Source organism: Thermobia domestica, chromosome 11 (genome assembly GCF_964235325.1).
Source record: "Thermobia domestica chromosome 11, izTheDome1.hap1.1, whole genome shotgun sequence".
NCBI lineage: Eukaryota > Metazoa > Arthropoda > Insecta > Zygentoma > Lepismatidae > Thermobia > Thermobia domestica.
The window spans coordinates 104,925,466-104,946,165 of NC_137464.1; the positions used below are offsets into that span (position 1 = coordinate 104,925,466).

General features: G+C 31.7%; 2 long non-coding RNA genes across 17 annotated transcripts in view; one reads left to right on the forward strand and one right to left on the reverse strand.

Annotated features, from left to right (window-relative positions):
* LOC145664340 (uncharacterized) overlaps positions 1 to 20,700 on the forward strand; it is a 513,034-nt gene that overhangs the window by 382,017 nt on the left and 110,317 nt on the right. The window lies entirely within an intron of this gene.
* Positions 8,256 to 20,700, reverse strand: part of LOC145664343 (uncharacterized) — a 345,141-nt gene continuing 332,696 nt past the window's right edge. Inside the window, exon 3 of the long non-coding RNA XR_014127410.1 lies at positions 8,256 to 8,389. This is a non-coding gene — a long non-coding RNA (uncharacterized LOC145664343). The remainder of the gene's footprint in view (positions 8,390 to 20,700) is intronic.

The window sequence follows — 20,700 nt, forward strand, 5'->3', positions numbered from 1 at the left end:
TTAACAGGAATTCTAGAGTAATTGATTCCTTTTCTTGACAAAACATTTTCTACACTTCCAGAAATTGTAAGGTTTCACCAAGTTGAGGAACTCATTTTATAAAGTTATTTTTGCACTGGGTATAATTGTAGCTTAGAAATAAAAATTAAATGAAAATTTTTCAGTTTAACGCGCCACGATTATGGCCTTTAGGCTAAGGGAAATGGATGATTAGGGCAAGTAGGTGATGATGTAATGATTGATGCTACCACTGAGCCACCGTGACCCTCAATCGTAACTTAGAAATAGTTCTAATCATAACAACAATCTGGTCGAGTTACTTTATTTTATTTATTGCTCCCAAACGACGACTCTAAAGAGATTGAAATAAAATTGAATAACAAGTGAAAATGGTTGTATACTATTGACTCTTATAAATATAATAATAAATGGTATATTCAAAGAAGATGTTTATTGTTTGTAAATCTCAAAAATTTTGTCCTTAAGTTTTAATTAATTCTTTTAGTAAATCGGCTATGACACAGTATAGAATGGCTTGTTTGTTCCTATTTTGTCTCCTCTTGCACTATGAAATTTATTACTTATTTAACAAAATTACAACATGGCTTTCACTGACAACTATTTTCTCCTAAGATTATTGTTTACACTTTCTGAGGAGCCTTGCTCTTTTTATTATTATACTATAATAAAACTGCGGAAAGTAAGCCAAATACTAACGAGAAAGTGCTATTATATGAACCAATATTTGCTTTCAGGTCATTTTGTGTAGTGTATAAATTTGAGTGTCCAACAACTATGACATCATATACCGCGCACCAAAATTTCTGCTGTATGAAAAAAGTTTGAAACGGTTATTACTTTATATCTTTAGAGATGAGCTTAGCGCAAAGGTCTTAAGCTACAACTAAATTTTCACAAATGAAATTTAGATAAATATTACAGCGTATTTACGAGCAAACACGGTACAGCTTCTATGGAAGTCAACAACGCTTGATTATTATTTAATTTCATCAATAATTGCTATTGTATGATCGTAACCTTCATATTACGCTGAATTGTGATTTAACTAGTACGTTATGGTAGTAGTCAGTTTAGTCAGTAATTTGTTATAATGTTAGTGAAAAATCATACATATAATTCACAAAGATGAAGAAAATACACGTCAATTGCATTAAAATTATACCATTTGAAATATAATATTATATGGTTGTAACAGAAATGTAGCAAATTTTATTCTTACTGTATTTTCCTTAATGCACAATGTTTTATGCTGTAAACTAAAAAAAAAACAAGTTTTGTCTTTAAATAATGATTTGAAAATAATATATACAGTTTAATGCGTACGGCAACACACTATCTAATGTATTGTGCGTAATTGTGTTGTTAACACTATATTCTTCTCTGAGACGGGGGATGCGGTGGCTCAGTGGCAGAGCGTCATCTCTTATGCGTGCGGTCCTTGGTTTGACACCAGCTTATGTCAAGTGAGCTTTGTGATGGACAAACGCCGCGCGTGGGTTTTCTCGAGGCTTTCTTCTTTCCTCCCATTTTCTTCATTTCATCATACTTTGTCATCGTCACCGTCGTCTTTATCCTAGAGTACACAACTGTGGTATATAAAACTGAAAATTTTCAATTTCTTCTTGTTTGAGGTCCTATTGCTAAAATTGTTAGTAACAGAACTTGGTGGAAAATATATTAGAAGATACTGTGATGTTTTTGTACAATTACATATTGTGCTCTTGTAAGAAGCACAGTATAACGCAGGAATCATACGTTATAGGTAGAATGCTACTTGTCAAACTGATGAATTTCTTAATCACGAAGTTTCATTTAGTAGAAGTCATCGGTGTCAAGGTTCACATATGTGAGTAATAAAGCTTTAAAGTCAATTTAAATGAATAGAAATATAATACAAAAACTTTCAAACATGCTTTAATGGTTCATACGAAAAGTAAGTTTACAAGATTTGTCTTAATGCGTAAAAGAAACATTATGTAACATGTTATGAGAATAGTGAGTGATCCGTTATATGAAATGTTCTGGGAAAGAGCTGGCCATTTAGCACTTTAGGAAATCAGAATGCCTTTTATCGGAGGATGGTTGATGTATGCCAATGTCTACAATGGAATGAAGAAATATTTACAAGTTTTGTAAAGTAGTATCTATAATTATACTATTAATTTACCTCTCAACTCCAGTTCATTAATTCTCAGTTTACCGCATACTTTTCAATTCATAAGGATAAAAATTAGCACACTATTTCTGCTCTACTAACTTAATAATCTGGTTACATTACGATAAATGGACTAGAACCTGCCCTCAAATAGAACAGTAATGTGTTAGCAAGCAGGAAGATTAGCATAAAACCAATAGCTGTTTGAAAGAATGAAGTTACATTAACCAATTTACATTCTTGTTAAATGTTATTTTGCTATCGAGATAATAAATCCCGCGCATTAGATTATGAATTACTAATTGTCTCTCAATTCATTTCCTTCATTGACTTTTCTGCTTTCTGCAATTTTCTAGGAACTAGCACGTACCATATGTCTAGTTTATCTTGCTGGTTTTATTTTATTATTATTGTTTCTAAAGGTTTAAATTAGCACCGAAACTTTCTTATTTTGTAAGACCTGACACTAGCCTTCCTTTCAAACCCTATAATTATCTTTGTTTTACTAATAAAAATGGTAAGGGTCAGCTAAAATGTAAAATGTTGAATCTTGCTTCCTTTAATAATTCCTGAAAATGACTATGATATTCGACCTTACCAGATCTGGTCGAAAATTTAATCTGACTACTACAAATTGCGAGGTTGATATCCATAATTAAGCATACTTTTTTTCAAAGAATAGATCAATTTTCTATATTGAATAACACTTATAAACTAATCTTTAAAATGAAAAGTACTATAAATAATCTAACTTTTGTATTATCAGTAAATAACAGCACAAATGGTTTCTGTCTGCAATATCAGTGGTCACTTGTGTAAAGTGCCAATTATTTAACAGATTCTTTTAAAAGTAATTTTTACGTTCAACACATTGCAATAGCTTAATAGATTCTTGAAGACGATGGGTAACTAATTAACAAGTTTGTAATCAATATCATAAAAGAATCTTAAATAAGTGCGTAAAAGATGCTACATACTATAAAGCATGTAAACCATTAATATTTTCCAACTATAATGAATCTATAAACCAGTTCTAGGAAGACTGTAGTTAAATAATACCTACATATTCAGAAGGAGAAAGAAGGCTTATCGCTAATTGCTCAAAGTAACACGAGAGTAAGAACATTCTAGATAATTCATTATGTCTATGTATCTAAATCAATAACAAATTCAATAAGGAAGCCATCTTGCTATTCGACTTGGAGAAAGCATCTGACGTAGTAGGATAGTCTATAGAGATTGTTTTTTCTAATAAATAACTAGCTGTCTATAATAGCCTCATATACTATCTTCCTCATAATGACAGCCTACCAAGCCCGATTTTCGTCGTCAAGAAAAAAACTATTATCAGCCTTAATCTTTTGATGCTAGCTGGTAATACTTAGGGCTTAAACGCTGATATTCTCATTAATACGTACAGAATACAAGGATTCTCCTTCTTCATCTATGATTGGCATAGCTGAGGGGGTCAGTATTTTCTAAAGACATGCTCTAAATTTTACAAATTTCTGCCTCAAAACTAGCATTCTGTATTAAACAGCCTAGTCCAATTAAATTATGTGTGCGCCCGAGTTGATTTCCCATCTATTATACATTATTTTGAAGCAGTAAAGGCATGCTCTGTTGAGAAATAAATTTGATTAAATATCCCATGTTTTATTTAGAATACTCATGGACTTCAAAACCCACATAATTCTAAGCATCGTTACAAGACATTGAATCTTATTATCACATCTGATGACACACACGAGTAGCAATTACATCATAATTTTCAGCTCTATTATCCAGTCAACTTTCGTTCTTCAATATTGTCAATATTTTGAGCAGTAAACGATATCAACCAATTATAAAAATAAATAAAAATATGTAAAATACGTAAGAAAAATATTTTTAGGGATGATCAAAAAAATGGATCAAATGTTTGTGGTCTTGACCAAGAATTTTAGGAATGATCAAAAAATTTTATCAAAAAGATTGCAATCTTGGCCAAGAATTTTAGGAATGATGCAAAAAATGGATCAAAAAGATTGCAATCTTGGGCAGTAATTAGTTTTTGGATCAGGGGTAACAAAATGTTTGAACGGCCCTTATATTTAGTTTTAGTATTTTCTACGAAATAAGCACACCATACTGAGTAAACTGATAGCCTACACTATATGTAGTTCTCCAGGTATATCACGTACAAGAAAATGTTTGTTGATTGAAATATATTGGATCTTGGATGAGGGGCCATAAAGTTTTTGAACGGCCCCTAAATCAAGTTTGCGTATTTTCTACGGAATAAGCACAATATACTGAGTTAACTGATAGTTTGACTTTGGCTTTACTTTATGTAGTTCTCCAGGTGTAAGGTTTACAAGAAAATTTTTGATTGAAAATTATTGGATCTTTTGATCCAAAAGTAGCAAATAAAAATAAAATTATCGCAAATCAATCTCTTTGAATGAAACATTTACCGAGTTCTTAGTAATCAGTTTATCAATTTATTGTATCCATCACATTTTCTTAGCTGGCACTGAACTCTTAACCATGATTTTCTCTTGTTTAAACTCTTTTACAGTTTAATATTATTATATTATAATTATTAATCATAATGAATACATACTTTAATAATAGGACATGTTCTAGTTTAACTAAGCTTTCTTGTCTTTTTCATCCATACACACGAGACGTTGACTATAATCTAATGTTTCTGTGACTCTAGTTACCTACATAGAACAACTAATATAGTATAACATTCATAATGAGAATTTTTTGTAACTCTCTGCAGGAAAGTTAGGAATATAAAGGGAAACAAACGTCGTTTTTATATAAATAAATATGAAAGTAATAGGAAGTTCCACAATTATTTAAAATCCAAGTATTATTGTATAAACTTTCCTTGAAAGGCATATTACTAATAATCATTTTCGCCTTTTTTGTTATTAGGTAATACCTATCGGAGTATATTTTATAATCAGTCTATTTCATTTGAATATTATCTTTGTTTCTAAACCCTGTATCAAATGTACACAGTATAACTTTAAGATCAAAATTATATATATGTAAAGCAAGTGATGATGAATGCCTCTGTCTGCTGGCACTAACACGGAAGCGATCGTGCCATTGTGGGTAGTGTAGTAAGACGGGATAGAAATTATCTTCCGTCCTACAAGATTAAAAATCCGCATATTTTATATCCATACTAAAGGCTCTCCAGACAATGCTTCAAATCATCCAAGCGTATTGTTTTAAAATATGTTATTTATAGTCAACAAATAAATATTTCTTCATAGAATCGGCTGAAATTTTCAGGCTGCCGAGATTGGAAACTTTTTGTATATGGCACACGTATTTTTAGAATTATTAATTTCTTCAATAAAAGACATTTCTTTCCCTTGAATTTTCTGCAGTCAGTTTCATCGTGTTAGCGGCAGTATTATTTTACATTGTGTAGATTTTATTACATTTTGCTTGACTATATGATTTAAAAAGAAACACAAACAACAGTGAATTGTAATTATTATTTGATATTACTATCATTATTTTGAAACTACTGAGTTAATGTTTCATGTCTATTAAGTCATTAAGTCTGCACATCTTCACAAGCAGTAACAAAAATGTCATTTCTGACAGCTTCAAACAAGATGTCGCTCTTTTAAAGACAAGACTCCCAAGTGTATATCCTAAATTCACTTGCTTTAAATCGACGGAGATATATTTCTTGGATCAAAATTGTATATGTCTAAATATCTAATACGCCGAGCATCAGCGTTTGTTAGGCGCCAATACGGAGACCATCGACACCGTTAACGGTAGCAGTGTAAAACGGGACAAACTTAGTCTTCCTCCCCAGTAAAAAAAAATCCACAATGAAAATGAATCAGAGAAATTTCTCATAATTAAGACTTATAGGATTACGTTTCTTAGACAAACACATTTACTAAGAGAATGTGTTTATATACATTTAAATAGTACAAAATATATCCAAAGTTACTCAAATACAAGTGACTACTTCCTTATCTACATCGCTAACCGCTAAAAGCCTATTATTCCGTTTTCTCAATATTTTGAAAATTGTTTAGAAAGAATTACTATACAGATGATCATCTTTTAAACCTTTCATAGTTTATTTTCTTATTATACATTAAAAGTTCAAAACTATTTCAATTATTCCTTAGATAGAAAACGGAGATATGTCATTAGACGGTTTATGTAACAAACAATCATAATATATACATACGAGTAAACCAAAGAGAATATTTAGGTAATAAATAGTATATCAAATATATAGTTAACGCTTGATTTCTTATTTGAAATCGAATAGGTGAAGTACATTTTAACGAATAAATGAAAATTATATTCACGATTAATCTCCATATGGAACTTAGGCCTAATAGATGAAAAAATACTTTTCTAGGATGGAAATATTTTCATAAAAAGCTATTGTGAGCAGAAAATAACAGAAACTTTTGCCAGAAGCCTTCATAAAAAAATTTTCTTAACCATCTAACAACTCTGTTTTTCTATAATATTTTCTACAATTTAGAAAGTGCTTTTATAACATATAGTATTTTTTTAGTATTATATCCAGCTTGTGGCTGGTAATCTTGATTGATTTTCAAACTGGCATTGCATTCTATTTATATAATGAGTAAAGTATGCAACCCGCCTGTCACAAGTGTCGTTTTAGTTGCCTAACAGGATTACTAATACAGGGAATTTATACATCTTGCAATACAAACTCTATGAGTTGCCAAAATTCAAATTGGCAAGCGAGAAGAAATTCTCATAAATCAAGAACCAAAAACATTTTTGTTCTTTCAAAACTACACTTAAATGTCGTTCCCTGTTCGGAAAACATTTTACTGTGTGTTTCAGATACTGTTAGAACTTAATTTGAGTTTAGTTTTCAAGTTAAAAGTTAGCAGTTGTCAGCTTGGGTATGTTGTTAGTTTTATTTGGTAGTGACAGTTCGTTATTCATATAAGAAACAGAAAACTGGGAGGTATTATTTTAAAATTTCTCCTCCACGAATTTTAACAACCTCAATAAATGCTTGTTCAGCTTATGCTCGCATATGAGATGTGCTTCTCGCTGCTGGTATATATTATGAACTGAAGTTTTAGGAAATTCATATTTTTAAATGATAATTTCGTGTGACAAAATCTAATCATTGTATCTTCAATACAGTTTCGCTAATAAATGAAATCACTTTAGCGTTCCAGATTATGCCCTTTCGGCTAAGAAAGATGGAAGATTAATGCACATGAATGACGATGGAAAAATTTGGTGGAATTAAAATGTGTAAGGAACCGGGAATACCCTGAGAAAACTCACGAACACAGTGTTACTAATTACTTGGCCGGGGACGAACCAAAGAATCCACACACCATAGGAAAGAGCTGTACCACTGAGCTATATGCCTCCTAATTTCGCTATTATTATTATTATTATTTTAAAAAACATTTTTGTCATCGAACATTATTCTTACAGTGTAAAGACAACTAGCTGGAAATGGAAAACGCAGTGCGTCCACATTTTACCTTGCTTTATTATCGAATAATAAACTTTCTATCGTTTTTGGAAAATTATTTCTTCTTTAGAATACAGATTTAAATGATTTCCTGAGTTACAAGTAATATGGGAAAGGAAAGATCGGACTATATAGTTAGTTATTTATTAAAATTAAAATGCTTCAGAAAAAGACCAATTTTTCTAGATAGTTAAAAAGAAGAAAAGCAGAATTTACAAGCCTTAGCAATGTATTGCTAAAAATACATTTTAACAAAAACAATAAAATTGTTTACGGTTGATTTTAATATGAAACTTAATAGGTGACAAACCCTTTAACGAAGAAAACAAAATTATTTATGATTAATTTCCTTGGTTGTTAAAATACGTTTTACGAGGAAAAAGAAATTGTAGATTTATCCTTAAAATAATGCTTCTTAGAAATCAGAACAGCAATATCTGAAGAGAATTACAGAAGAAAATAAGTTTTGAACATGAAATACAACTATTTATTTGTAATTAATAAAAACATTGTAATTTGTAGAAAATTTTACATTAGATTTGGTTGATCCGTACTTACAGTTTTTTTCAGCACCGAGGATGATGTATGAGAACGTGGACCCACAGCTTAGCGTGGGCTCCGAACCACATGAATTTCAAGTGAGAATCCAACCTGGGTACTTCTCGTCCAAGGAACATACCATTCTACATACCTGTTACCTAAAATAATAACTACATTTTACTTGCAGTTTCGAAGCCATTTAGCCAAAATTCAATAAGAATTCACTTTATTTTAAAACAAACTTTCAAGAAAAATATCGTAGTTTCCTTCAAAAATCTTGGCCACCCATCTTGTTTTGAAAGGTCACAATGTGACTACCGTACGTAAGAAATTAAAACAGTTAGGCTCTAATTGGGCAAAGAAAATCGTCACTTGTTTAATAAAAACCCAGCTGTAAGTACGTATGTTGGGCTTTTCAAATAGAAGTAGGTTGCTAGATTTTTTTTAGCAAAGTTCTACCTCTATAACCCTAATCAATTTTTAGAGACAATAAATATGTATGTAAATTCTAATTGTTTTCGTTTATTTGTTATCGATGAGAAATCATTCATGTGTATGTTTTTAATAATATTATTCTACAAGAATTCACTTCAAAATATTTTTCAATTTTAAACCTGTAAAGAATAAATAATACCTTTTGTTATTCGAATTCAAAGAAGTTATCTGACTAACGATATTAAAATTTGAATAATTCGCTATTCAAATATTCAAACTACGTATTCTTCGAAAATTTGTTATTTCAATAAGATTCGTAACTCGAATAGTTATTTGGGTAACAAATAACTATTCGAACTGTTATTCAGACAATGAATAACTATTCAAATAAATTTAACAACATTACTTCTGTTAATTTGCTTTACTGATATTAAAGCAATTATCTGTTAATATATTGTAGATTATTCAATATTTAATTAAGTCTAGGAAATTCTACTGTAATATTAACTTTACACTTACGTTAAAACTAATTTAAGACATTCTAGAAACTTTCAAAACTTACATATCCTAAATTTTAATGCTAGTTAAACAAGCAACTATAATAATAATTTTGGGTTGCATTTCTGAATTCTAATACTAACTAAATAAACAACTTTTCTAATTTAGGGTTACATTTCTACATTTCAGTATTAAATAAATTTACTCTCATTTTAATTTCGGGTTCCATTTCTAACCAAACTATAGAAATTCCTAAAAGCACTTGAACATCTAACCACAGTGTTAATTTATTTAATTCAAACACAAACTTCGTCTTTAAATCAAAAGCACTCAATAAAATTCTAGAGATTCTTATATAAATTAAATAGTAAATTTTAATACTAACTAAACCCGCTAAAATTAGAAATAATTTTTTTGAGTTTTACGTCCCACGATAATGCCGTGTAGAGTAAAGAAGACGGTGATGATGAGAAATGAATAAAAATAGTGGAATGAAGAAAGTGGGAGGAAACGGAGAACATCGAGAAAATCCATGTACAAAGTGCTTATCCACCACAAAGCCTACTTAACGAGAGCTGGGAACGAACCAGACTCCCCATGCACCAGAGATGAATACTAACATGGGAATAAGTAGCCCCTAGCTAAAATTAGAGTTGTATGAAACACATCATCATATATAATTCTAGAAATACTAATATTTATTTCAAAATCATAAATTCAATAATAATATAATGATTTCTAATAGCAAGTGTAGGATTATTGTAAATTTCAAATTTATATCGAAACTCTCTTATGATATTCCAGCCATTCCTCCCCTCCCCCCAAAAAAATCTTCAGGTTAACTAAAAATATTGAGACTTTGGAGGTAAAGTTTTAGTAGGCATTTATTGTTATGTAATAATAATATTACAAAACCACATACTTACATACTATTTTGTTCGACGACCTTCTGAGATTTTTCAGCAAAACCGAGGTCCCGTCGCTACAGAAATTTTGTGATTTCGGATCAAAAAATTGCGACATGTGAGCTTCACACCTCTCTTGAAGTTACCTCAACACTTTCAGGGAGTTTTCCAGAGACCGAAACAAACTATAGTCTCACGATTGCAAGTCTAGGATACACGGAGGATGCATTAAAATCTCCCAGCCAAATTCTCGGTATTTCTGACAGGTCTTTAAAGAGCTATGCGGTCTGGTGTTATAAGCGCGGTATCCTATATCCTTTCTGCTGACCAGTTCCGATAGATGCTTTTAATTACTCGGTGCTCTTGTGTAATTGCCGACAATACAGGTCCGAATCAATTGTTTCGGCCCGGCGACACCAGCTCGTGGTGCATGATGCTCTTCCAATCCCACCAAACGTAGTATAATCTTCTTGAGTAACATAGTGGGCTTTGCCACAGACTGTGGAGTTTCTCCTCGCTTCGACAACGATCATTTTCACACATGTTCGATCATTTTCATTACTTGTGATCAACCCCTTCAGAAATAGCTCTATGTCAGTACAGATTCGCAGATAGAAATTCTATCGAATAAATGGTTTTTAGTCAAACCATCGAGCTCGTTTTCGTAGCCAGCTTTCTCCAAATAGTTTATTACTTGGTGATGAATGTTTAGATCATTAGCATTGTCATGACTAAACAGTCTTGATCTAATTTTGCCAGAATATCAACCACTTTTGCTGAAAATAGTCGTCCACTTGGACATTGATGATCATCTTGAACACCTAAATTTAGAGAACGAAAGAGACTGAATCATCTTTTGGTTCTTGCTTTTGATAACTTATCTTCTACAAAGACAGTACAATTTTTTTAGAAAAATTTACTCATCTTGACGGTGCAATATCTTATGTCTGATTATAAAAATCTCCACATTTTGTGCACACCTTCGAACTTTTCGAACTAACATCTTCAAATTGTCAGCTGTCGCATGTAGCTAGGCCTATCCAGCTACGCTCACCATTAGCGGATTAAGGAAGGAGCCAATGGAGCCAAAGCCGTAATCCACCTCTGGCGCTCACATACCTTAAAATGCTAAACACTGATGCCATCTTGTGCTTAATAGGTTCAATATATTTTACACCAACTGATTTGATGCCAAATAAATCCTGATACTAAATTGTGATATTTGTAAAATATGTGATCACATGATGTCTTCTTAACAAATGATTAACTTGATGTTTCCATTTAATATTTTATTTTAAATTTAATGTTCCATGATCCAGTTGGCTAAGGATAGAAGTCAGTGGAGAGCTTTTGTGAACGCGGCATCGAACCTCCGGGTTCCATAGGCCATAGAGTTAGTTAGTTAGTTATGCTCCATGATTATAAACTTCATTGAGCAGTAACCATTTTCATTAATAGGAGATAACAAGTAATTTGCTTTATGTGACATCTATGAAGGATAAGGTAAGTATGAAGGATAGAAACTGTTTTAAAATGGAATACGATCAAGTACTGGTATTTTATACCCGAAGCAATGTACTATCATGTACAGAGAAAGCGAATTTCTTACCCATGCAAATATAGGTAAAATAAACCTAGTTAAACTTCGGTTTGGAAGCTTTTGCTCATGTTTAAGAAAAATAAAATCTTTAAGATCAATATCAATGACCATCCGATAAAATTACCATGCAGTAGGAACTTTCTTCATTAGTTAAAAGAAATGAAATTATCAGAATAACTTTTTGAAAGTTCACTTCGAATAAGGTTTCAAATTCGGCGGAATCTCTGATTTCAAGTAATTTATTAATAAGTCTATACCTATATATATATATATATATATATATATATATATATATATATATATATATATATATATATATATATCCTTTCATTTAAATAAACCAAGATTGTAGTATTCTGATTTAGTCTATTTCCTACTCATACCTTCCAGTGAGGCAGACTGGATGCTTCGTTTCCACTATGAAACTTATACAGTTTTTACTAATGATAGGATAATTAGGGCTATCACCAACATGCCTGGCCAGCACCTGACTTTGGCTAAATATCTCCAATTTCTCTTACCAATCATGACAGGATACAATAAGCCAAGGCCCTCATTCACCGGAATCCGAATTGTGCCTGGGCAAGGCAACGTTGAGAGTCACATGCAGGCAGAAGGTGCTAAGAATCACCTGAGTTAGGAACTAGGTTGTCACTTAAAACTGGCCATGACTACATGTAAAGATCTTCCTCATCAGACTCAAGAGTTCAATAATAGGAAAATGATATATAGAACATCAATTGGGACATCGTCATATTAAGCAAAGTAAGAAGAAAAGGAGAAGAAGTAATTAAATTGAAGAGCGGACACATATTCTATTACAGAGGATCAAAATGTGGCAAGATCGGTGGCGTTGGATTCCTTATCACTGAAAGACTTAGAAACGAAATTTCTAGAACAAATAGTACTTATAGTCGAATAACAAAGCTTGTTATAAAATTCGTTCAAAGATACACACTACAAGTGATTCAAGTATATGATTCCACAACAAGTCATTCAGAAGAGGAAGTGGAAAAATTCTATGAAGAAATGAGAGAGTTTAAAATCGAGGAAATAATTACGTAAAGGTTATAATGGGAGATTTAAGCTCCAGAGTAAGACAAAAAGAGTCAAACGAAAAATCAACAGGAAATTTTGGAATGACAAACTAGGCAAGCGCGGAAACATTTTAGTAGAATTCACTGAAGCCGAACAATGTATATGTATATTATAAATTATTTCTTTAAGGAAAAGCTGCACAAAAAAAAATGGGCATGAAGACACCCAAGTAGAAGAACAAACGAAATTGACTATATCGTGTGAAACAGAAAACATACGATTGAAGACTGCAATGTTCTGTATATGTTCAACACAGGAAGTGACTGTCGAATGGTAAGCTGTAAACTGCATCTAAAGATCAAACTGGAAAAAAGTAAACTTCTATGATCAGAGGAAGTGTAGAAAGGAAAGAGCAACGTAACGTATTTTAGCTGGAATTGGCAAACCGTTTTGCCGCACTTCAAGAGGATATGTACCTGAAATCCTGATGGATACAGCTACGAAAATAGAACGTATTACGACAAAAAAAGAGAGCGAAGAGAATCCCCGATGAAATAAGCAATTTGATGATGTAAAGAAGAGAAATGAAGATTAATAGAACCAATCCGACATCAAAATAAAATATGTAGAACTTTCCCAAGACAATACAGAAGAATATCACAGAAAATATAAGAAAGTCCAACAGCAATCTAGTAAGGAAAACAATTAAAGACCATATGGACATTAGGAAAGCAAAGAAGAGCTTCAGCAATGGACGGAAGCAGATCATTGCTCTGAAGAAAGAGGATGGCACAGCCATAAAAACTCACAAAGAAGCACTGAACGAAATTCAACTTTTCTACAGCAAGTTATATTCAAAGTATAAACCGGAAATAAAAGAAATCAGAGATGAACAGGAAATAATGATACCCCAGTACTGCAAGCAGGAGTCGCATACAGTATAAGGTGAATGAAACGATGGACGGGACCAGAAAAAGATAGAGTTACCTTAGACATATTACAGGATGCTGGTGAAGAAGTGGGAAAAATTTTAGCGCAGTATTATCTTAATGTCCACGAAAGAGTGCATTTCCAGATAACTGGAGAAGTGTCATAATTATGATCATCAAAGAAGATCTACTCACTTGTGGACCTATTAATTTACTGCCACAAATTTGCAAAGTATTTTCTAAAATGTTGACGCTCAGAATAGGAAAACATTTAGTTCTCCACCAACCAAGAGACTAAATTGGTTTCAGGAATGGTTACATCAGTAGGTTGTATTTGAATAGTTAGGTAACTGATAGAAAGGTCAAAGAAATATGAATTAACTTATTTGCGCGTTCATCGATTATGAACAAGCTTTCGACTCAGTGAAGACATCAGCAGTTATTAGCGCTTTTAAGGCAAGTGGTATGGAAAACGCTTATATGAAAGTTATAAATTAAATCTATATATTAAAAAAGCAGTATGAATATCCCCCTCTTTGAATGTGCAAAGACCGTAAGAATAAGGAAGCGCGTTATATCATTTCTCCCAAGCATTCGCTCATCTTTGTTTCGCTGATGGCGTTGTTTATTCTCAAAGAGTAACACAGATCTGGAAGATATGGTAAATAACTTAATATCAAGAGCAAGGAAATCGGGTTAAAACCGCATATAGGAGAGACTAAAGTGATGTTCAACAACTTCGCAAGGAAGACAAGGACTTAAGTTGAAAATACTAAATACATATATAATGTATAAGTAAATATATACATATATTTGGGACAAGAGATATCTACGGATGGCAATATTAAAGAAGAAATTAACCGACGTATTGTACTGGAGTAATTCGACAGGAACACCATCATATTGAAAAGACAAATGTCAATATGTCTAAAGCGTAAAATTTTCATTGAATGCATTCTGTCTGTTTTGATATATATATATATATATATATATATATATATATATATATATATATATATATATATATATATATATATATATATATACCAAAGACGTGGACACTATTAAAATCGGTCATTCACAGTCTGCAGACTACGCAAAGAGACATGGAGAAGAGAATGTCAGCAATTATCCACAAAAATAGGAAAAAGATGCTAGTGGAGAAAAGTTAAAGAGACTTCATCCAGCAGTGGATTGGCAATAAAAGCAATGATGATTTTATCCCTATATTGCACTAATTTTGTTTGTACTTTATGAAAACGAAATTATCGTTTATATGTTTTATTCCTTTGTCAAGGACATGTTTTCTCAATAATACTATGTAAAGCGAGAATAACTGATATTGGAAGAATACTCATTGAGAAAGTATCATTCCAGCATTTACTTAATGACATAATTAAAATATATTGCGAATCATCTACTGATCTAGCCTGCTACAGAAGCTAAATTAAGGTCCTCTTAAAATCGAATCAAGAATATTAAATGTTCAAATACGTTCGCACAAACTTGACATCTAGTATTGGGAAGCCATTTCTCTACACCAAGGTTAGTACTGCCCACAAAACGAGAAGCACTCTTTTAAATTCGAGACAGAACAACAAATTTCAGGAATCTTGTAGACAACGCTAGTTAAAGCAAGTTTTAAAACTCAACGTGGTTTGGTGTTATATTGTTCATATAATATTATTATTATCATCATCATCATAGGTATTCTGATATTATTAGCAGGTCACTTGCCGCTAAGCTTTCATGCTTCACGGTCTTCCGTTAACCTATTCGTCTTCATGTACGATTTTTCTGTTTTTATATCGTCAAATAATTGTAGTTTCCTTCTCCTCGTCTCTCTCTTTCCTGCCATCATACCCTCTAGCACGTTCCTCATGATACAGTTTCTTTTAAGCCTAAATCACAACAAGTTTCTCTTTCTCTTCTTAATAATATCTAAAATTGTTCTTTGCTCTTCCACCATTTCAAACACACTCTCGTTAGTTTTCAGTTCAACCCACCTACTTCTCTCCATTCTTCTCCACACCTACATTTCGAAAGCTTCCAGTCGGTTTTCGTCACTTTTGCTTAATATCCATATTTCTGCCCCATACAGAACAATACTTCATACGAAGCATTTTATGAGTCTTTTTTCTCAGATCTTTATTCAAGACTCTACAAAATAGTCTTTTCTTCCTCCTAAAGGCTTCTTTCGCCATTCTTATCCTTGCTTTTATTTCACCTTCACACTTCATATCATCATTAATAATAATATCCAGATATTGGAAACTAGTGACTTGTTCTATTTTCTCCTCTACTACTTCTATATTTAGCACCGGCCCCTTCGCTCCAATCAGCATGGCTTTTGTCTTTCTAACATTTCTTTTCACCCCATAATTTTCTTTAAATTTTCTAATATTTTATTGATTTTCATTTCAGCTTACACAACAAGCGCTATATCACCTGCAAACTATATACATCTAATCATTCTATCTCCTACTGAAATGCCTATATATTCTCCTATGTAATGTCTATACATTGATAAAATAACGGTACAAACACAATGAAGAGCATTTATCAAAGTTTAAAGATACGTAATTCATTACACAATATACTAAAATAATAAATATAGTTTAAATGTCGTTATATCACACTCCTTGTGGACCTCTGGTGAAGCAGAATGGTTCTGATGACTTGTAGATGAATTTAAGGAAAAAAATTAGGACATATTTTGCACATAAATTTACAAAATTACACGATAAAAACGTTTTTCGAGATACGAGACGAAATTAAAGAAATCATTGAGAATCGACTCGAGACTTCTACAAAATTTACGAGACGAGGAGAGAAAAACGTATTTCTTTCCTCGTCTCGTCTAGTGACCAACATTAGCCAAGGTCGATAAGCGAGAAACCCATTGAAAGTCAGCACCTCATCACGAAATATTAAGCTTTTCACTGAACGTAATCACGTTTTAAGTAAGTTTCAAATCTGTAATTAGTTCTATTGTTGTTGATTTTGTTTATTTTAAAATATACAGCGTATTTCTTTTTGTGAGTACAGACTTGATCTGTGCTTCACATTTGTACAACATGCTTTAACGGGGAATATTATTAGGACAATTAACAACAATAGGAAAGAGATAAAGAAATGAAATCTTTAAGTTTTGCTTCCCACAGTTATGCCGGTTAGGCTAAAGGAGACGGTGATGATGAGAGACGCGTGAAATGAAGGAATGAAGAAAGTAGGAGGAAACGGGAGAACCCCGAGAAAACTCACGAGCACGGTGTTTGTCCACCACAAAGTCCACACGGCGCGAGCTGGAATCGAACCAGGGACCCGAAGCACCGGAGGTGAACGCTCTACCACTGAGCCACCGCGCACCCATAAACATAAAGAAGTATATGTTCTGTATATACGTTCCGAAACAAACACATACCTAAAAATTTGTAAAAAGTATCAGGAAATACTTCTTATTAAAAGCAAACATAATCGGAACGATCATGTTACTTGTTCCTACATTTATTCCAGTGTAACTTTACATGGAATTGCTCAACAAATTTTAGTCATTGTTCCAACCACTTGAAGTCTTCATTCATAACCACATTTCCTTATCTTTTCTTAATCATTATCTAACTAATTCAAAACTTTAGTTTTTGCCATATTCTCAAAGCATATTCAAGGTAATTTTTATAGCAACATGTAGAGAACCTTTAGAATAATATACCGTATTTTCAACTACAATTATCATTGTATACCCTATATCTACATGAATGGTATTGGTAAGAAATAACATTCTAAATATGAAATATTTTTATTAGATATAAAGTTTTCTTTCCGTTCCTGTGGTTTGGGTCTCACCTTTAAGTCCAGTTGTAAGTCCATACTTTGCTTAGCCATGCTGCTGAAAGGACTCCAATCAAACAAACCAACCATTACAGATAGTATATAAGGTTACTCGATCACTCTTATCAGAGACAATCAGATGCAACATGACACAACTTAAATTCTAACAGAAGAACTCAAAGATTTTATTAGTAATAATAGGTTGTGTTAGTAATTTCAAATTATCCATTCCAAAGTATTGAAATCAAATTGAAAAAAATTAGGAAATAAGTCGACTATTAAATTTGAGTACACAAAATAGTCTGTTTTAGCATTAATAAACTATCAAATCGAAATTAAGCTTTCAAATTTGAGTGATATTCTTCAGAAAAAAATTCTAGCAACACAGGCCGCCCGCAGGTAGATCAAGGGATTGCAGGCAATTACCTACCTCCAAAACATATTAGATTTCGACTTTCGAGACTTTTGAAACACCTGCCAAAACATATTAGATTTGCTTACTCACATATTACAGTATTTCATATATTCGTATTTATGTTAAATTCTGTAGTACTATAATAGGCCTATATATAGTGCAATTACTAAAGTTATGCAACGTGAGTGAAGAATTATAGTTTTATAATAACTATTATGTGGATGCTTGCATCAAAATCTGTGTGATGAGAACTGCGCTTGTGTATCGGACTTGTGTATTCAAAAAAAATCCTGCGGGTATCACTGTTTTGCAGAAAATAATGAACGAATAATATAATTTTCTAGTCTAATACCAAAAGGTAACTTGTACAGTTATTGTCAGAAGCAAATAATATCCTAGACAGTACAATGCTATTTTATTTTCCTCCCGACTGTACGACTGAGATATGAATGAAAAAATGTATTTGTTTTGAGTTGAATATACCTTATTAGCTCTCAGGGTATAGATGTGTAAATACATGTGTATGAACTACAAGATCTTCCACCGGGAATCGACTCCCATTGATCTAACCTAAAGCCGGAAGTGTCGTCAGAACACGGTATTCATTAAACTTTGACTCGTCACACTTAGACGTAGCGACCTAGTTATTCATTATTCAGACTGATATTAATTGTCAATAAAATTCTTTTTTATTTCAACTAATGAGATTACTACTAACCCAAATACATTGACTCAGCCAAATAGATGTAGTCCACATGTTTCTAAAGGCTTTGAATGGAACTGTCAAATTATAACCGATTGTTCCTCATAATAAATGACAGCTGTAAATATTTGGAAGAGCACCCACATTAAGCAATGTGATAGCCAATGAAATCGTTTTATGAGTTAATCGATATACGTGTGTATAAACAGAAAGACATACGTAAACAATCAACAGGTTGATGTGACTGATCACCAGGCAATAACATGAATGAAATAAACAGGGATTTACCAAACGCTGTTGTGACAATTATTTAATAATAATAATAATAATAATAATAATAATAATAATAATAATAATAATAATAATAATAATAATAATAATAATACATCAAGAATAATTTTCCTTTTTATAAAACACAGGAAGCAAAAAACGAAAAACAAAAACTACATTCTACACACAATACTTACTGATCACATATTTCAAACTCAAATTTAATTATAATGCAATATTTCAGAGCTATGTTTTATGCTGTTAAAATATTGATTAAGATGGGTAATCTGTAATTCAGATTGGCTGAATTCGTATCTAAAAGACGAGTGAGTAGGCGCCAGAAAATAAATTGTTTATAAAAGATGCAAAAAATAAAGAAAGTCTTGTAATAATAATTTTATACAGTATATATTAAAAGGAATATATATCCCTGTGTGCTTATCAGTCTGTCCAACAATAATTTCGAAAACAATTCCCGATGTTGATTAAGCTTTGTGTGTTTTCTTTTATGTTTTCTAATTAATCAACCATAATGGTTTAATCGCACAAGTATAAAATAGTCCTATATAAGTAACTTCTTCTCCACTTCATAGTATGATCAATGTATCATCAACGAAGCTAGATGTATCATTTTTTAGAGTAACGTTTGTATTTTTTTAAAGTTTCGTTCAAACGTGACTTGTGTTTTATTTAAAGTTGAGCAATTCTTTCACTTGTTAGGAACTAAAATTATACAACGATAAGGAGATAAACTAAGCTCTCATGTCGAATTATATATATATATATATATATATATATATATATATATATATATATATGTGTGTGTGTGTGTGTGTGTGTTTGTGTGTGTGTGTGTGTGTGTGTGTGTTCTGATAACTTGACATAATCTTCGTTAACTTGACATGTCTTTTTTATGTTTCAGACTTATTTGAATTTAAATCCATCAAGGACACTTCCTTCTAACCATACACCATTTAACTTCTCACTGCTCTTGTGGATGGCATCACTAATTATTATCAATATTTTCTTACAACTAATTGAATATTTTTTACAATACCATTTATTTTAAAAGTATATCCATAATCATTTTAATTTTACGTAATACTTTTAAATGCATAATATTTTTATTCTTGTCTAGTAGTTCCTGAGACAAATTACCAGATGAGTCTTCATACTACTAAAATTTTACATCTTTTACTTTTATTTTGGAACTTACTTTTTTTCACATCTATAAGTAGTTATTCTGAAATGAAAAAAAAAATTACTCTATCGGGCTCCAATCGTAAATTGTTTTCCAAGGAAAAGAGATAGTGGTTCTCGAACCGTTGATTTCTAAATGTAATGCTTTTAAAATATTTTCTTATTTTTAACTTCGTGTATTTTTTAAACACAAATAAAATTTGGCCGGAAAACTATTTTCTTTATAAATTCAGTAAATATTTAATCGTGAGAAGACTCAAATTCAAAATTTCAAAATATTTACATGGTTTCTGATTACTATATACCGCAAAAGTAGTTGTTATATTTCTGTTTCTGTGTGAATGTGTAAAGGCAAAATTTTTCAACATCAAGTTTTTCTGTAAAGCGTTGTGCCCTCTTCACCTATAAATGATATTATTTGTTAAAAGAAAATATAAAAAGGCTAGTTCTCGAAACTGACTTTAACAATTTTGATCGTTTATAAATGAATAAATTGTCAATTACTCTATAATATACAACTATCAGTTTCTCTCGGAAAATTCACAGAGAGTAGTTTACTGAAAGAAGGGTATAAGTTTATACTGATGATTTTCTTCAAACAGGTATAATTTGTACGTTCATAAAAAAATAAATTATGCGAGTATA